This window comes from Triticum aestivum, chromosome 6B (assembly GCF_018294505.1).
Source record: "Triticum aestivum cultivar Chinese Spring chromosome 6B, IWGSC CS RefSeq v2.1, whole genome shotgun sequence".
Taxonomy (NCBI): domain Eukaryota; kingdom Viridiplantae; phylum Streptophyta; class Magnoliopsida; order Poales; family Poaceae; genus Triticum; species Triticum aestivum.
In genome coordinates this window covers 270,890,060-270,910,661 of record NC_057810.1, presented here as the reverse complement: position 1 = coordinate 270,910,661, position 20,602 = coordinate 270,890,060, and positions in this window count along the sequence as shown.

Below are 20,602 nucleotides of genomic sequence, written 5' to 3'. Positions count from 1 at the left end.
TCAAAACTTGAAAGAAATCACTCTTGTTTTGATATACTCCTAATATATTACTCCCTCCGTACCTAAATATTTATCTTTTTAGATATTTCAAATGGACTATCACATACGGATTATATAGACATATTCTAGTGTTTCTAGCAAGATGCCCGCGCGTTGCACGAAGTTGATGGAAAAGGTAAGCACAACTTATAAATTGACGGATGGAGTACTAGTTACAATGATGCATATAATTAAGCAAAGGGATCGCACATGTCGGTATTGACTGGAACGAGAATGCAACATCACAATAAGAATTAAGGCCACGATGATGCGATCGCAGTGGTGGTTACAGAAGGCAAGAATAAAGATGGATCCATGAATGTAGGACCTCCTCCTCCTAAACTTATTACACTGGGCCACCGACCGGCGGCTAAGGAGCAGTCGCTTTTGTGGCGAGGTCGAGGTGGTTCTCAGCAAAGGCATCCAAGGCTTCCAGCCAGTTGAGGAAGGCCAACATCGTAGCATCCTCACTGGCCTTGTAGATACCTATGTACACAATTTGCTCGTACACGTGGATGTGTAGGTCGACGAATTCTTGCAGGGCAAGGCGCCTTGTGGCGAGCGCGACCTCCAGGTGGACATTCTTCATGGCGTCGGCGGGTAGTCGCAGGTCCACTAGTGCTTGAAAGAGGTTCCGGCAATGGAGGCTGATTAGGGTGGCAGGGAATGAGGATCCCAGGCACGCGGGCTGGAGGAGTACGGCGATGTCGTCCGCGAGCTTCTTGAGGACGCTGAACTTGTTGCTGGTGGCAACAATCATCTGGTCCAACTGAGAGTTGTAGTTGGCGTCGACGGCGGGCATCCACCAGCCGGTCTCCAACACCGTCTGGACACGATCCTCGGCGCCATGCCGTAGGCCGGCGTCGTGGACCACCTGGCACAGCTGCTGGCCGCTCATGCGCATCGCCGCCATGGGTCTGGAGTGAGCTCTTTTGCACTTAGTTTAGGTGCTTAGGCAAATGCTTAGGTGCGTACGATGTGGTAGATGCATTGGAATTGAGGGGCGCCTTTATATGAGGGCAATGAGGGCAAACTGCGTTGCATTCACATCGTGCAGCCTCTTTTCCCGGACCTCCTCCCATTACTTCCCTCATGCATTAATTGAAGGAGGATGCATTGGCCTTTCAACATTTCGAGAACCGCTACTCCCTCCCTCGTCTGCATTAAAGCCGTATCGGGAACTGCGCCGCCCGCTGTCAAATCGAATACTCCCTCCGTCTAGGTGAGTATTAAGTCATCTTACGAAAACCAAATAGTAAACACATAGGCGTGGTGCATTAACTCTCACGTTGTTTCTTATTTTTTGACATAAATAGAGGAATCAACCAATAAGGGATGTGGGCTTGTATGCTTTTAATGACTTGAGACTATCAAACATGGCATGCAGTGGTTAGTTCATTGCAATACAACCCACGTCAGCACACACGCATCTTATAGCATCACGTCCAATGGCTATAAAAGATGAATGAGACCAAATTATATCTCATCTAGATGAGTTCTAGCAAAACTGTATTAATAATACTTAGTATCATATATTAGTATCATGTAGTACTTTATTTATTGCCATGTATGACACATAGTACTCAACTCTCTCTCTTTCTTCATTTAATTCTATGACACCTCATCAAAATTGCCTAGTTGGCATGCATGATATAGCTATGATACTACCATTACAACCAGCCTTAGCAAATAAACATTAAGTTCTCTTGTTTTCCTCTCCACCTTGGTCACCTAGACAGAGGGAGTATACTGCGCGGGCTTTTCCTGTGTAGTAGGCGGGGCAGTTCCGCCTAGTCGGTTCGACAGAGAGGCGAGAAGATGAGGGAGTAGGCTGCTGCAAACATAGGGATGTGTGATTTGACAGCGAGTTATTGCTGGACAGGTGGGGCCCCGTGATTTGACTTGCCATTATCATATTAACTGCGGCGCTACGACCGGCGTGAGTCTCCCGATTCCTGACCACCTCCACACAGGTGCCTCTCCCAATGCTCCACCATGTAGTAGAGGCTGGCTCTTGCATGAGAGCCCACTTCTCCACTTTTTCCTTGCCTCTCTTTCCTCCACATATGCAAAAAAACCATGTAAAGCGCACTATTGTACTTACTTGCTCCTACAGGTGCTAAGCTTGCCACATAGGCATGAAGTCTGATGTGGCAAGTTAATCAAGAAGAGAAAGACTAGTTTGGTGATACAAGGAAGAAATGATGCTAAGCGCATGTACCTAGGTGAAAAGACAATTTTGAGTCTATAGCTAATTAAATGAAGCAAACTTAGCAACAAAAAACTAATAAGCACACCATTTCATTAGAAGAGGTCACTCCTTGGCAAATGCAATAAATACTAGTACTCCCTGTGTCCCATAATATAAGAATGTTTTTGGCACTATGCTAGTGTCAAAAATGTTCTTATATTATGGGACGGAGGGAGTACAAAGAAAGAGATAGAGAGAAGTAAAAAAATACACTCATAGCCAACCTTATAGCTAACCTTGTTGTAGTATGAGTGACTAAGTGATGACTATGTATGACATGCCAACATCAGATAGCCTAACGCACCGTGTTAAATCTCCAAGGGCGCGACCATGATACGGGCTGCTGGCAGCCCTTGGATCTGAGATCAAACGGTCGCATGCTAAGTTGCTAAAAATTTGCAGAATAACCCTCCAGGATAGGATATTCACCCATAGGTCTAGAATCACGCCATGCAACCGTTCGATCTCAGATCCAAGGGCTCTCGTAAGCCCGTATCATGGGAGAACGGAAAGCCACTACCCTGCCGTTCACACGCTGGCAGTTTGCTCCTACTCGTCCCCGCATGTCCTATAATACTACGGCGGTTCGCTCCTAGTCGTCCCGTCCTTTCACATTACGGTAGTTCCACTAATCCTAACCCTCCTCCCAATTCCATGGTGTCCCAAATCTCCATGATCGGCGGTGAGTACAAGGTTAGAACCATCACCGGTGATGAGTTCGACGTCATCTACACCCGTTCTTCCGCGACGGTGAAAGGATGCCTTTCTTGCTTCAGACACATGTTCGAAAACTCAGATGATGAGTGGGTCGCTGGGCTAGATGTTGAGTACACCACAGTCCTGGGACGAGAGAAGCATCTAAAGGACGAAGAGAGGAAGAAGCCCGCCGTGATCCAGGTTTGTGTGGATGACTTATTCTTGGTCTACCACATATGCCATGTCGACATTGAATGCCTTGGTTTTAAGAACTTCCTCGAGAGCAACCTAGTCAAATTCGTCACTGTAAACATGAGAAACCTCCATACACGTTTCATCGTTATGCATGGCAGTGGAATGTACTAGATATATACCACATCCACTATGCTGCAATGGATGGCTACCTTTGTTTCAATATCTACAAGGGTTGGATGAAGAGCAAGAGCCAAGTGTGCGGTTCAAGCAAAGAAGTATCGACCAAGAGGAAGAGGGACAAGGACGAAGTCGAGGACGTGGACGAGGACTCCGAGTAAGGTGGAAGTGTCGTTGCTCAAGGTGGTTCTAATGCATTGTCTACCGGAATAATTGCAAAGTTTAATTTCAGGTGTGCTTAATTTAATTTGAGGGGTGTGCTGTGTTGAGCCCCCAGCAGAACTATGTTATGTTTCTTCTCGTTACTTTAACTCTTCAGTACATACATACTAGTATTTATTACATTTCACCTTTTAGTTGGTATAGTACTACCACTTATTTCTTCACATTATATACGTACAATATATATGGCCAACATCATATAGCCAGTAGTTTAGTTGTCAAAGAATTTCAGGGTGCTTAGTTTTGTCAAAGAATTCCAGGGTGCTTAGTTTTATTTGAGGGGTGGGTTGTGCACTTGTGCTGGACACCATTATTGTGACTAGCCTTTTTAATAGTACTATATGCATAATTAGGCGACGAGCGCTCTCTATATGTACCACCTTTTTTTAATTTCAAGTTTTGCTCCATTGCGCAATCCATCGATACTACTACTATACAAAAGTGGAGTATATACATTTTTTAGAAGGCTAGAGGGTGGGGCAGTCTAGCTCGGTCGGTTTCACGAGAGGCGAGGGCTTTTGTGATTTGACGGCTCATTACTGCTATCAAATCGAATAGTACTGTGTCGCCCGCTGCATGCCCGGCGCCTCCATTAAACCCCTCCATTAAACCCGCATGCAAACCGAGAATTCTACTCCGGCCACACGTCCGTTCATGAGCGGGCCGGAATTAAACGCAACACCGGCCGAGCTCCTCCCATCCGCCCTCAGTTTAAACGAGGCCAAACGCCGGCCAAGCTCCTACCGTCTGCCCTCTATTTACACGAGGTCAGACAGACAGCGGGCAAGAATTGCACCCCTTCGCCGCTCCCCCATCTCCTCCTTCACCATTTTCTCCAATCTTCTGATGGCTTCCGAGGAGCCGTTCTCTGGCATATTACCCGGCTGGGTTGTCCGTCGAGCCCTCTGGATACGGGCGAGGCCGCTCGGTGCTTCACCAACCTCGCTTGGCCCAAGCAGGCGCGTGGTTCAGCAACTCGCCCCAAGCAGGCGCGTGGTTCAGCAACTCGCCGCTCCAGTTCTGCTTGATGAGGAGTGGCGAGTTTCTCCATGCCGACATGGCGGTGAGCACGCCGGTACGGGCATCGTCACTGCTGTGTCATCCGCGCCACCAGTGTCTGCGGTGGCTGCGCCTCCTGTGTTTGTGGGTGCGCCTCCCGTGCCAGCAGCAGCGCCATGCAGGCAGAGACAGAAGCCAGGTGCGTGGAGAGCGATGAGTCGGTGGCCAGCTTCTCCGTGTCCGCCGCCATCATCGAGGAGAAGTAGAACACGAGAGGCCGCCGCCACTTGGGACCCTTGAAGGCCACCGCCGAGGTGACGACTGCGCATTCAGGTGGTTCCTTTGCTGCTTCATCTCTTCCGAGGACCTTCGTCGACCCCGCAAGTGTCTGATGGACATGAGGAAGACAAAGGGATCCGCGGGCGGCCATTTAGATTATGTACTCCCTCTGCAGCTGGTGGAAAATATTTGTTCTAAGAATGGATAAATTGTATGTATCTATAACTAAAATAAGTCTAGATACATCCATTTCTAGGACAAGTATTTCCTTCTTTTTTGCAGGTTAGGACAAGTATTACCGGACGGAGGGAGTATTAATTATACAAAGAGAGCCGGATTGGCACCGCTTAGTTCATGTAAATGTAATGAAATCCATCATGTTTATATGAAGATCCGGCTTTTTTATACGAAATTCTTCATGCTTATATGAAATCAGTCCGTGTTTGCATGAATTTCATCTGGTTGGTTAGAGTTGTAAAAATGTATGCCGCTGGCGTTTGATGTCATCCTCCGCGGGAGGAAATTTGCCGGCTGCCATTGGAGATGCTCTTATGCTGGAAATAATAGAGTGACATCCAATCCATTTGAGTTAATTGCGTGTACGATTGTCCCTCTATAAAAAGTTAATTGCATGTACAGTGTACACGTGACTTGCAGGGTGGCTACAACTTCGTACAACATGTACAGAAAGTTAAAAAGAAACAAGTCCATCCTTAATCTTGTATTCTAAGTACTCTATGGGTTCCACTATCAGTACAGTAGCGAAAGAAGTATATATTAAATAAATAATATATAATATAAAAATCTAAAGTTAAAACACAGAATTCGAACTCATGTCATCGCGTTGCGAGCATCCGGTGCTAACCAGCCTAGCACATTTTTGTTGTAGACCATGCTGGAGATATATCTCCATGTCTACTCTTATACTCCATTCGTTCCTAAATATTTATCTTTTTCAGATTTCAAATGGATTACCACATACGGATGTGTATGTAGACATATTTTAGAGTGTAGATTCACTCATTTTGCTCTGTATGTCTTTTCAGGAAGGGGTCAGATTTATCCTTGATTTATTTATGAGGTATCCAGATGGCACTGCACCGCCAAGAAAAGAGGGTAACATCAAAATTATTGACTACTTTTTTGAGTATGTTGGTAAGGTCCGGTCATAGTCACTTGTTGAAATCTCTAAAAAGAAAAATACTCCCTCCATCCAGAAATACTTGTCATCAAAATGGATAAAAGGAAATGTATCTAGACGTATTTTAGTTTTAGATACATCTCTTTTTATCCATTTTCATGACATGTATTTTCGGACGGAGGGAGTATTTAGGAACGGAGGGAGTAGAAAACAGAGTTGGTGATGATGGTGTGCGTGCCATCCTGCAATATATGCCATCAGATTTATATCTAACGGATAGGAAAGAAACTATGACAATTTTGCAAAAATATACCCACACTCCTCTCCATGTTCGCAAATAAGGCCTTCCCTCATTCATCCTTTTCTCTCACAAGGTAAACTACTCATACAAATGCATCTTGATGTTCCGTGCAACGCACGGGCAGCTAGCTAGTTTCTTTTAAAATAGTTGCTGCAATAATTGGGTTGAAGTGATATATTTTATGTCTACCCCAAATGATTTCAGATTCACTAGTAGTAACAAAGAAAAGGTTGCCTTGTTAATTAACAGAAAACAGGGTGAAAACTATCACATGAGGCCGGTAAAAACAAGGCACACTGGGTTCGGCGTCATCGTCACTACAGCTGTGCGCGTGCGAGAAGTCTACATATCGAGGGGGCTACCGAGCGAGGCACCGAGACACAATGTTTGAGAGAGAAACCAATTGACAGATATTGATCATATTGAGTTATCACCCTTCTACTGTCATTGTTGGGGGGGAGGAAGAGAAAGACGTATCGAGAGCATGCGCGGTAGGCATAGAGGCACAACTAGCGAGTGTGTGTGTGTGTGTGTTTGAAAGAGGAGTAGATAGATTATTATCAAGATCGATGTGCCACCCTAATCCTTCAGTGCCCGGTAGTGTGTGTGTATGTTTGAGAGAGAAGCCAGTCGATAGATTAGTATCAAGATCGAGGTGTCACCCTACTCCTTCGGTGTTGGGAAGTGTGGGTGTGTGGGTGTGGGTGTGGGGGGGCAGTGACACTCACATATCTCTACTCTTATAAAAAACAGAGTTGGTGATGACGGTGTTCCTGCCATCCTACAATATAGGCTGAAAGTGCGTTATATGGACTAGAGGGGGGTGAATAGGCGATTTTTATGAATTCTTCACTAAGGAATTTGCCGGTGAGGAAATTCCTTAGCGAAGAACTACTAGGAGCGGAATAAGTACTCAAAAGTCTTCAGTCAAAGTCTTCAGTCAAAGTCTTCAAGCACAGATATGAACAAACACTCAACACAGTAATGAGGAAATGAAAGGGTTGAGGAAATAGAACCAGTTAGGTTGGTGAAGACAATGATTTGGTAGACCAGTTCCAACTATTGTCGCAGTTGTACGTCTGGTTGGAGCGGCTGAGTATTTAAACTCGAGGACACACAGTCCCGGACACCCAGTCGCTGAGCACGCAGCTCAGGACACCAAGTCCTCACCGTATTCTCCTTGAACTAAGGTCACACAGACCTCGTCCAATCACTCGTGGTAAGTCTTCAGGCGACTTCCAAACCTTCACAGACTTGCTCACTCGGCGATCCACAATTCCTCTGGGATGCTCTAGACCATGATGCCTAACCGTCTGGAAGAAGCACAGTCTTCGAAGGTAACAAGCGTCGGATCCACGCAGGATCAATTTCTTCAGTGATGCTCAATCACTTTGGGTTTGTAGGGGTTTGGTTTTGGGTTTTCCTCACTCGATGATTTTAGCTCAAAGTCCACGGAGGATGGGTTGCTCTCAAATGACAATTGTCAAGTTCTCTCGGAGCAGCCAACCAGCTAGTGGTTGTAGGGGGCGGTTATTTATAGCCTAGGGAGCAACCCGACATGATAAGACATAAATGCCCTTCAATGATATGACCGTTAGGTGGATAAGATATTTTGGGACAGCTGGCGCGCAGCACAGCAACGGTCAGAAATTTGACTCTCAAATTCCTCAGGGCTATCATGTTCCTCACTGTGTAGGCAATTTGCACTGGCGAATTCCTAACTCCTCAGTCAGAACAAATTCATCAGCGACCAGAAGAACTTCGTATCTGTCACTGAAGAAAGTGACTGAACTGTGTGAGATTTCCAAAGGCTTCACTCGAAGGTATTGGTAGGTGTTGGATTTGAGTTGAGCATCACATGGAAATTTTTCCTTAGTATTTCCTCGACCCCCTTTAACAGTACGGTGTTTCCTATGACTCAAGAAAGAGAAAATGAAACTACGAAAACAAAAGTCTTCACGCTTCATGTTCCACAAATGAATACCAAGTCTTCAAGGTCACACCAATTTCTTCACTTTCAAAGTCTTCAGAAAGTCTTCAGAATATCAAAGTCTTCAGTCGAAGAACTTCATTTTTAGGGGTCGACTTTCTCTGTAAATATCAAACTCCTCATAGACTTATAGACCTGTGTACACTCACAAACACATTAGTCCCTTAACCTATAAGTCTTCAATACACCAAAATCACTAAGGGGCACTAGATGCACTTACAATCTCAAACTTTTTGGTGATTGATGACAATATAGGTTAAGTTTTCAGTGGGGATAAATGTATGAAGTGTAAATACTGATATTGAGGAATTTGATAGCAAGATATAGAAGAACTCCCCCTGAAGATGTGCATAGTGAGGAATTTGTGTTTGAGGCAATGCACATTTGAAGAGTTGAATCATGGAGATCTCCCCCTATATCTTGTAATTCATACACGCATTTGATATATAATATGAAGAATTTGAAATGCATGATGAAATATGGTGCCTGATGAGATTCAGCATGCGTGCAATGTCATTAACGAGGAATAAGCATGCAAAGCATAATGCAACAAAAGTATCAGCGCACCATCGGGTTTAAGATTACAACTCGATCCAAATAAAAGTTCCAGAAGAACGAGAGTTGTGACTCAAAAAATGCCCTTAATATAGACCCGCTTGAAGACTAACTCAGATTTCTCCCCCTTTGTCATCAAATGACCAAAAGGATTGAAACTGAGGACTAACGCCCCTGAAGAATTTCAAGTCGATGGAGGAGCGCCAGCGTTGTCGGTGTTGTTTGTTGTAGCAGGGCCTGCCGCAGTGCCGTCCAAATCTTCATTCTCATCAGTGTCACACGATGAAGAATAAGAGCTGGCCACCAGTGGAGGAACTTTGACCCTCTTGAGTTTCTTCGGAGGAGGTGCAGACCAGTCAAATTCTTCCTTGAGACCCATAGTCTTCAGTTCTTCAGCGCTATAGACATGAGTGAGGATAACCCAGGTGTGGTTGAATGTTTCATGAAGGTAGTATTGGTTCTTCTTCACTGCATTGTATGTTGAGGTCATATTGTGAAGAAGTGCACCAAACTGACGCTTTACCCATTTGTGATTGCGATCAACCTTCTGATGAAGACTGAGGAGTAACTCACGGTCAGTCATCACCCTGGGTGCTGTGGCTTGAGGATTTTGATTGGCTGAGTTATTTGCGGCTTAGTCATGTGTGGCAGAGTCATCATTGGTAGAGTAAGATGCAGCCTTGCAAAATTGACCATCCAATGGACGAATGCCTTCATCGATCACAGCAGCTGCCTTGCCTTTATCATCAGCTGATGAAACTGTCTGTTTGAGGACTTCAATGGGAGGCAAGTAGCTACCGTGGTTCAGAGTGTCAGCTTTGTAATTCAGTGAAGATCTTGCCCTGATGAATCTCATAATCCAAGGCGCATAGGGCTTCAGCTCGAATGGTGACATAGCAATATTGCCAAGAGTCCTCATGAAGAAATCGTGGAAGTTGACGGGAACGCCATGAATGATGTTGAAAAGCATATTCTTCATGATGCCAACGACTTCTTCATCATTTGAGTCGTGGCCTTTGATAGGACTCATTGTCTTCGTCAGAATGCGATAGACAGTCCGAGGCACATAGAGTAATTCCTTGACGAGGAATTTGGTTCGTGGGGCCTGCCCAGGCTTCAAAGGCTTCATGAGCACTTGCATATAGTGATTTGTCAGTTCAGGGTCATTGTAGGTGCAACGTGCACTGTCATGGGGAGGATTGAGAGGAAGGACACAAAGCAATTCAGTTGCCGGTGCCATGTAGTGAGTGTTTTCAGTCATCCAGTCCGACACCCATGAGTTGACATCTTCAGCGTCTCCAGTGATATGCAGTGTCGTGTAGAACTGAAGAATGAGTGCTTCATTCCAATCGCAAATGTCTATGCAGAAATTTAGTAATCCTGCATCGTGAAGAACACTGAGGACTGGCTCGAAGCATGGCAGAGATTCCATGTCCACATGAGGAATATGTGCATGATCGACGATTTTGTCTTTGTCAAACAGCATAGAGGAATAGAAGTTGGCCTGACTAGCAGTCCAGAAACGCCTCTTCCTTATGCGAGCAGAGTCATAGGGGTTGTAGTTAGTGAAGAATACATGCTCGGCAAAGAAGTCTTCAGCCTTGAACTTCTGTTTGCTTGAGAACGGATTCTTTGGCTTTGGCAGAGGGGTGTCAGTGAGTTGCATCACCACCTCAGGAATCGCGAGCTTAGGTTCTTCAGGCTGAGGAATTTCTGGTTCCTCCTCTTGTGCAACCTGAGGATCAGCAGCAGCAGGTTCTTCAGCACTAGCGGCTAGAATGTCTTCATGCCAGAGGGAGTGGGTTGAGTTTCTTCAGAGCCCATTTGAACTGTTGTTGCAGGGAACTAAGGAATCTATTGGATAGGTGTGAAGAGAGGAGTGTTGGGATGCTGACTTTCCCAAAAGTCATCATTCATCACAGGTGTGGTGCATCCTATATCCACATCTTCATCTTCAATTTCCTCAACACCAGCCTCTTCACCTGTGAACTGAGGCATAGGTGAGGAAATGACTGGCGTTGAAGGGATTTCGTCCACTTCAATTTCTTCATCAATCTGCTCTGACGAAGCAGCAGAATGATTTCCTTCATCAGATCCGCTTGGGATCCCATAGTCTTCTCCAAAAGGAACAAGGTCCTTTGATGGCATGCAGGAAATTGGAACAGCATCAATAGGATTTTCAAATGAGCTGGTCATTGGCTTCATTTTCTTCGCAGCCGAAGAATTTGACGCAGCTGATGCCTTCCTTTTCTTCACTACAGCTCGCTCTGCAGCCTTGGTCTTCTTCACATCAGAGGCAGATGGAAGAATTGGAGTTGGTGTAGGCGCGGGAGGAGCTGAGGAATCTGGTTGATTTTCTTCAGGCGCAACTGATGCAGTTGCTCCGACCTCTTCAGTTTCTTCAGGCTCACCACTAGTGGATGCCCTGGCAATTTCTTCAGCGGCTGGAATTTCTTCACCAGCCCTAGAACTAGCATTTTCTTCAGCAGGCTGAAAGTCATCAGCGATGCTGGCATGTTCTTCAGCAGGCTGAGCAGAGTCTACAGCCTGAAGATTTTCTTGTTGCGATGGGGCTGCAACATTTGTGAATTTCTTCGTCAGATTGACGAATCTCACTTTAGCTCCTTGCCAATCAGCATAGTAGGCATCAAAGTCTTTGCTGAAGGCTTGAATTTCAGACTGAGCCTGGAGAAGTTCCTCAGGTGTCATTCTGACAACGTTATTCTTCAGGAGCTTCTCCTTTCTATATTGAGCTTTCTTGATCTCTCTTGCCTTTTCAAACTTCCATTTCTCCTCAGTGATGAAATGGGTCAGCATGTGACTTTGACCAGAGGTTAGATGAAAATCAGGCATAGGGGTGTTAGGATCCTTGTGCCAGAGGTCAATGTAGTCGAGGATCTTCCTCGGATCCAAAAGCAGTGGCACATATGTGCCTTTGGCTCTAGCGGCCTCCACTTGTCTGTCTCTGATGATTTCTGCAAGTTCATCATCAGAGGCTTCATCATCAGAAGGCACGTGAAACACGACCTGTTTCTTCTTTGGACTTGGCCGAGGACCGCGTCCAGCTGTTGCTTTAGTCTTCAATAGTGTGGGGCCTGATGAGGAAATTGGTGCAGCTGAGGAACTTGCTGAAACACCAGAGGCAATCGAGAAACCAGCAGTCCTTTGACATGTAGCCAGATGCACAGGAGCTGAGGACTTTGAAGGAGCTGCTGAGGACTTTGGTGGAGCAGTAGCAGTGTGAGGAATTTGCCGTGAGGGCATTGCTGAGGAACTTGGCCGTGAGGGCGCTGTTGGTGAAGCACTTGGCTTACGAGCAGGCTTCTTTGGCATGGATTTCCTCTGTTTGACCGAGGCCTCAGTAGCAGTAGCAGTGGCAGAATCCTCATTGAATTTCTTCACTGCCTCCTTGGATTGTCTTGCCAATTTGGCTTGGCGCTTAGCCCATTCTTCAGGAAAGTCCTCACCACGCTTGATGCTGGTGGGGTCAGCTTCTTGGCCAGGTGCCAATGGAGCTCTTGGGCATGGAGGATTGAGCGTGAATTTCCTCATGTACTTTGGAGTCACATATCTGTATTCCCTCCATTCCCTTGCCCATCTCCGTTCAATCCTCTGTATGCGCACCTTGCGCTGATTTTTGTTTTCTTTGCCAAATTTTCCTTCATCAGGTGTGCAATAGTCAGCATAAATTTCCTCAGGGATTTCAAACACAGTCATAACCTCAGGTTTCTTTCCTCCTTTCTGCGGCTTCTTACCGTCTGCCATATTCTTCAGTTGAGGAATTTGAACAATCGAATTGTCTGAAGAAGTATGCGGTTTTTCTTCGAGGAACGCTGCAAATGAGTTAAGTTGATGAGAACCTAGTGATTCAGCAGCAGACATGAGTACCTGTGAACAGAGTATAGGTGCGAGGAATTTGGAGAGGTCATATGCGTTCTCAGAAGGTTTTTCGAAAAGAACAAGTTTTGAGGAATTTAACCAGATGAACCTTGAGGAATTTCACTAAGCATTCTTGTCTTAGGTTCCAGAGTTGTACAGATCAAAGATCCACACAATTAGGGAATCTTGAAGAATATGATTGCTTAGAGAAACAATTCAAGATCATATGATGTGTGAGGTGTTCATATGTGTGAAGATTTGAAGAATAAACACCTTTGAAGATTTTCAGGAAAGTTTGAGAATCAAAGTGAGTAATCAAAGTAACTTTTAATTACCCGAAGTGAAGAACGCGACGAACTGAGAAGAACAGATGTGAAGTTCGTCAGGTTAGATCTCCCACGCCCTAACTTGGCAGAGGAAGACAGCTACAGCGGCGGTGGAGTGAAGATTTCCGCGGTCGGCGTGAGTACGACGGCGACGAGGTCGAGGCAGCGAAGCTCTTCCTCACCGGCGACGATGGAGTAGCGGTGGCGCTAGGGTTTGAGGAGCTCGAGTGAGAGAGTAGCGATCGAGCGGAGTAAATGAAGTGAGGAAGGGGAGAGGGGTATTTATAGACACGGTAAAAACTGTTCGCCCAAAGATTTGGGACGAACGTGCCCCTGCCCTTTCTCCTTCTCGCGACATGTGTCACCCACATACTGTGTAGTTGAGATCGTTTATGATTGTGGGTGAATAGAATAATGCATTGTGGGATGCGGAAAGGTTTGAGCGGCAAAACCGAAAATTTGGATAAGATTTGTTTCAAAGTTTCGTTCGCAATTTCTTCAGCTGACAAGGACACAGTGAAGATTTTGAACGAGTTTCAAATAGAATGCGCAAGAAGAATTTGTGAATAGATTGGGTTGAGTATAGCATAGAGGGGGAAGGGTCCGATCACATTCACTTAGCAGAAAAAGCAACTTGAAGAAATAGCTATAAGTGAATGCTGTAGAGGACATAAACTCATATATATATATATATATATATATATATATATATATATATATATATATATATATATATATAGCCAATGAAGAAAAACGACGGAAACAGTGAAGATTTTGCAAAGTTGAAGAATTTGAAAAACTGAAGAATTTCAAAACTGAGGAAAAACCCAAATTGAAGATTTTCAACCTTTTGTGGTGGCGTGACCCACCGTATAGGAATGATGATTTCAGACACCGCGTACAATTGTCGTAGGGTTCTGAGAATCAAATTCTTCATTAATTTCTTCACACTTAGAGTGTTATTCTTCATTGATTGAAGAAAAACGTTTCTTCATGTGTTGCACATCTAAGTCATCAATTTTGCATAAGTGTCAGGGTGTGTGTCCTTTTCAAAGAAGATTCGAAGATTCTAAGATATTTAGCTCACACCGCAACTTGCTAAATCTCTTCTCATCCAAAGGCTTAGTGAAGATATCAGCTAGCTGTTCTTCAGTCTTCACGTGCTCGATAGAGATGTCGCCCTTCAACACATGATCACGAAGAAAATGATGACGAATCTGAATGTGCTTTGTCTTCGAGTGCTGAACTGGGTTGTGAGCAATCTTGATGGCACTCTCATTGTTGCAGAGGAGAGGCACATTCTTCACGTTGACGCCATAGTCCTTGAGTGTTTGCCTCATCCAAAGCAGTTGAGCACAGCAAGAGCCGGCAGCAATGTATTCAGCTTCTGCAGTAGACAGTGATACGCAGTTCTATTTCTTCGAGGACCAACAGACCAAAGATCGTCCGAGGAAATGACAAGTGCCAGAAGTTGACTTGCGGTCCACACGATCACCAGCATAGTCAGAGTCAGAATATCCAATGAGATCAAACTCAGAGCCCTTGGGGTACCATAATCCTAGTGTTGGTGTGTGAGCTAGATATCGAAGAATATGCTTCACAGCCTTATGGTGTGATTCCTTCGGTGCAGCTTGAAATCGGGCACACATGCAAACACTAAGCATTATATCTGGCCTAGATGCACATAAGTACAGTAAAGAACCAATCATGGAGCGGTATACCTTGTGATCAAAGTCAATACCATTTTCATCAGTGCATAGATGGCCATTTGTGGGCATAGAAATTTTGATGCCTTTGCAATCTTGCATGCCGAATTTCCTCAGTACATCTTTGAGGTATTTCTCCTGAGATATGAATATACCATTGCGCTATTGACGAATTTGAAGACCTAAGAAGAATTTCAACTCTCCCATCATAGACATTTGATATTCTTCACTCATCATATAGGCAAATTCATCACTATAAAGTTGGTCAGTACAGCCAAAGATAATATCATCAACATATATTTGGCACACAAACAGTTCACCATCATAAGATTTAGTAAAGAGAGTAGGGTCGAGTGAACCGGGTGTGAAGCCATTCTTCACGAAGAATTCCTTCAATGTATCATACCACGCCCGAGGGGCTTGCTTGAGGCCATAGAGGGCCTTATTAAGTCTGAAGACTTTGTCAGGATTCTTTGGATCTTCAAAACCTGGGGGTTGAGCAACATATACTTCTTCCTCAAGCTTACCATTGAGGAATGCACTTTTCACATCCATTTGATATAAGATGATATCATGATGGTTAGCATAAGCAAGTAATATGCGAATAGCCTCAAGTCTAGCAACAGGTGCAAAAGTTTCATCAAAATCAATTCCTTCAACCTGTGTGTAGCCTTGAGCTACCAGTCGTGCCTTATTCCTCACCACAAGGCCATTTTCATCTTGCTTGTTGCGGTAGATCCACTTTGTGCCAATGATATTATGCTTGCGAGGATCTGGACGTTTGACCAGTTCCCAGACATTGTTGAGCTCGAACTGATGTAATTCTTCTTGCATAGCCTGAATCCACTCCGGCTCCAAAAATGCTTCATCTACCTTAGTGGGCTCTGTGATAGAGACAAAAGCATAGTGCCCACAAAAGTTAGATAAATGTGAAGCTTTTGAGCGTGTGAGAGGACCTGGTGCTCTAATGTCATCGATGATCTTCTCCACTTGCACTTCTTTTGCAACGCGAGGATGAGCTGGTTGTCACTGAGGAGTTTGATCAGCATTTTCTTCAGCACCATTTTCCTTAGCATTTTCTTCAGGTGCATCAGCTCGACGTTCTTCATGAACTGGAATGAATTCTTCAGCAGATTCTTCAGTAGGAATGACATCCTCAGTTGCCTTGAACTTGATAGAATCCTCAGGTGCTGGTTCATCTAACACAGAAGGTAGGTGCTCTCTTTGCGAGCCATTAGTTTCATCGAACCGCACATCTACAGTGTCAACAATCTTGTGAAGAACAATGTTGAAGACTCTGTAGGTGTGCAAGTCCTTTCCGTAACCAAGCATAAAACCTTCATGTGCTTTTGGTGCAAATTTAGAATTGTGGTGAGGATCTCTAATCCAACATTTAGCACCGAAGACTTTGAAATAACTCACATTGGGTTTCTTGTCAGTGAGGAGTTCATAGGCCGTCTTCTTGAAGAATTTGTGAAGATATACTCTGTTGATGATGTGGCATGCAGTATCAATTGCATCAATCCAAAAATGATGAGGCGTTTTGTATTCATCAAGCATAGTGCGAGCCATCTCAGCAAGAGTTCTGTTCTTGCGCTCCACGACGCCATTTTGCTGAGGAGTATAGGGTGCAGATAACTCATGAGTAATACCAAGTTCATCAAGATAGTCATCAAGACCGGAATTCTTGAACTCAGTTCCATTATCACTTCTGATGTTCTTGATCTTCACACCAAAGTTGGTTGAAGCCCTCGAGGAAAAACGTTTGAAGACTTCCTGCACTTCATGTTTGTAAGTAACAATGTGTACCCATATAGAGATGACAAAACCATATAGAGATGCATCATTAGTGACTGCTGAGTAATGATTAGGTCCGAAGAGGTCCATGTGAAGCAATTCGAATGGACGAGTAGTGGTCATGATAGTCTTCACTGGATGCTTAGCCTTGGTCATTTTTCCAGCTTCACAGGCTCCGCATAAGTGATCCTTGAGGAATTTGACATTCTCAATGCCAATGACATGCTTCTTCTTCGCAAGCGTGTGCAAATTCCTCATGCCTGCGTGACCAAGTCATCGATGCCATAGCCAGCCTTCTGAAGCTTTTGCAAGTAGACACACGGCTAGCTGTGGTCCTGTAGAGAAATCAACAATATACAAATCTCCTCTCCTAAAGCCTTCGAAGACTTTGGAATTGTCAGCTTCCATAATCACAACACAGCGATACTTGCCAAAGACAACAACCATATCAAGATAACAAAGCATTGAGACTGACATGAGGTTGTATCCTAAGGACTCAACAAGCATGACTTTGTCCATGTGTTTATCCTTAGAGATTGCAACCTTACCAAGACCCAATACCTGACTTTTTCCTTTGTCAGCAAAGATGATATGCTTCAGATGTGACGGTGATAAGGGAGCATCCATCAATAGATTCTTGTCACCAGTCATGTGATTCGTACATCCACTATCGAGGACCCACTCAGTGGCTTTGGGTTGATCATCCTATAGATGAATTAGTGTAGCTTACAATCTCATATGCTTCATTTGTGAAGAATATGATATCAAGTTCATCAGATGAATTTCATCAATCAGTAAACAGATATAGCAGTATGAGGACGTGTGAAGTGAAGGCTCATTTCATCATGATTCGCCTGCGTCCTTTCAGGCAATTTTGTCAGGTCCCCAGCAAATTCTTCAGACGTAAAAGCACGTCTGGAGACCTGACCCTGCAGAAGAGATTAGTTCTTTTTCTTCACCACCCACATCTGAAGGGGTGGCAAAGAGTTTATCATTCTGTGAGCACCATACGAGAATGGTGGCATAGAGGCCAAACCATATCGTTTCACATAAGAGGGGTTAGGGTAAGCATATGAATAAGTAGAGAAATTCTTCGAGGACTTATGAACATAATGGTTTGAAGAATAATGCACATATTCATAGCCCTTAGCTCTACCCTGCGAAACAGAGTTGTTAGCACCATGATAATCATATGAGGACTTTGATCCTTTTGAGGAATTTGATCCACATGAGGAATTTGGTCCGTATGAGGACTTGGATCCATATGAAGAATTTGGTCCATATGAAGAATTTGATCTGGGGTTCCTGTTCTTCACAGGTGGTGTCATGAGGACATTCACCTGAAGACTTTCGAGGCACTTCTTGGGAACCCGGATTTTCTTCATAGGAGAACCATTCCTGCAGTTAGTGCCAACATATCTAGCAAATACTTCACCTTTCTAATTTTTGAACAGTTTATAGTTAGAGTCAAATGACTCATCAGAAGAATGAGGAAATTCACATGTAAAGCCAGATAAGTTAGATGGATCAACTGGAGGTCCCTTTGCAGCAACCCATGAGGTTTTGGGGTACTGCTCAGGCTTCCAATATGTTCCATCAACATTGAGTTTCCTCTCAAAGGCAATACCCTCTTTCCTAGGGTTTCTGTTGAGGACCTGCTTTTAAGCACATCACAGAGAGTCTGATGCCCTTTGAGGCTTTTGTACATGCCTGTCATGTACAATTCCTTCAGCCCTGCGTCGTCAGTGATACTAGCAATGTCCTCAGATGAGGAATTAATGATAGCAGAGGCAGGTGAAGAATTTGTAATAGTTGAAGCATTTGAACATTCAGGTGAAGAATTAGCAGATTCACGTTCAATGCACTTTAAGCATGGAGGAACAAATTCTTCCTGAGAAGCGCTGATTTGTAGAGCTAGTAATGAATCGTGCTCCTTCTGAAGATCTTCATAACTCACTCTTAGCTTCTCAAGATCTTGCTTTCTTTGAAGAAATTCATAAGAAAGTTTCTCATGATCAGATAAGAGAGTGTTATGATGACTTTGAAGGCCGTCAAACCTAGTCTGAAGTCTATGAAGATTTTCAGTCAGGGCTTTGGTGCGATCCATTTCTTCACCCAACATATCATCACTTTTGTCTAGCATGTTTTGAACCTTTTCCAAAGCCGTTTGTTGTTTAGTGGCAATGTAAACAAGTTTGGTATAACTAGGTTCAATGTCATCATCAGATTCATCATCATCAGATTCAGAGTCACAAAACTCGGATGAGGAACATTCGGTTACCTTGTCACCCTTTGCCATGAGACATGATGCAGAAGATGATGATTCTGGTTCGAAAGTCATCGTTTTGAGAGATTCCTTGAAGTCCTCAAACCAGGGATCATGACGGGTTCGATGACCTTCATAGACATCAGAGATTCGGTCCCAGATGAGCTTCGCATTGCAAAGATGCATAATGCGCCTGAATTCATCTCTGGATAGGTAGGAACAGATGATATCCTTTGCCAGGATGTCTAGTCGAGTGTACTTGCGAATATCATCAGCGTCCGCCATCTTGCATAGATCAGTAAGACCAATCTCAGTGACAGTCCACAGCTCGCTGTTCATTGCCATGAGGCGCTTCCTCATCATGGCCTTCCACTTGGGATAATCATGACCGTCAAAGAGAGGGCATGTCACTTTATTCATACCTGCGGTCGACATAACTAAAACTCCAGGTGGTTAAACCAAAATCACACAGAACAAGGGAGTACCATGCTCTGATACCAATTGAAAGTGCGTTATATCGACTAGAGGGGGGTGAATAGGCGATTTTTATGAATTCTTCACTGAGGAATTTGCCGGTGAGGAAATTCCTTAGCAAAGAACTACTAGCAGCGGAATAAGTACTCAGAAGTAAGCATAACAGAATACAAGCATGGTCATCATGATGAAATGAAGACTAGCACAGAGTACAGAAAGCGTAATCACAGGATAACACAAGATGAAGACAAACAGACTGAAGAAATTGAACTGAGGAAATTGAGAAAGTCTTCAGTCAAAGTCTTCAAGCACAGATATGAACAACCACTCAACACAGTAATGAGGAAATGAAAGGGTTGAGGAAATAGAACCAGTTAGGTTGGTGAAGACAATGATTTGGTAGACCAGTTCCAACTGCTGTCTCAGTTGTACGTCTGGTTGGAGCGGCTGAGTATTTAAACTCGAGGACACACAGTCCCGGACACCCAGTCGCTGAGCTTGCAGCTCAGGACACCCATTCCTCACTGTATTCTCCTTGAACTAAGGTCACACAGACCTCGTCCAATCACTCGTGGTAAGTCTTCAGGCGACTTCCAAACCTTCACAGACTTGGTCACTTGGCGATCCACAATTCCTCTTGGATGCTCTAGACCATGACGCCTAACCGTCTGGAAGAAGCACAGTCTTCAAAGGGAACAAGCGTCGGATCCACGCAGGATCAATTTCTTCAGTGATGCTCAATCACTTTGGGTTTGTAGGGGTTTGGTTTTGGGTTTTCCTCACTCGATGATTTTCGCTCAAAGTCCTCGGAGGATGGGTTGCTCTCAAATGACAAGTGTCAAGTTCTCTCGGAGCAGCCAACCAGCTAGTGGTTGTAGGGGGCAGCTATTTATAGCCTAGGGAGCAACCCGACATGATAAGACATAAATGCCCTTCAATGATATGACCGTTAGGTGGATAAGATATTTTGGGACAGCTGGCGCGCAGCACAGCAACGGTTGGAAATTTGACTCTCAAATTCCGCAGGGCTATTGAGGGAGTCCTGGACTAGGGGGTGTCCGGACAGCCGGACTATCATTATCCGCCGGACTCCAAGACTACGAAGATACAAGATTGAAGACTCCGTCCCGTGTCCGGATGGGACTTTCCTTGGCGTGGAAGGCAAGCTTGGCGATACAGATATGTAGATCTCCTACCATTGTAACCGACTCTGTGTAACCCTAGCCTCCTCCGGTGTCCATATAAACCGGAGGGCTTTAGTCTGTAGGACAACATACATTACAGCAATCATACCATAGGCTAGCTTCTA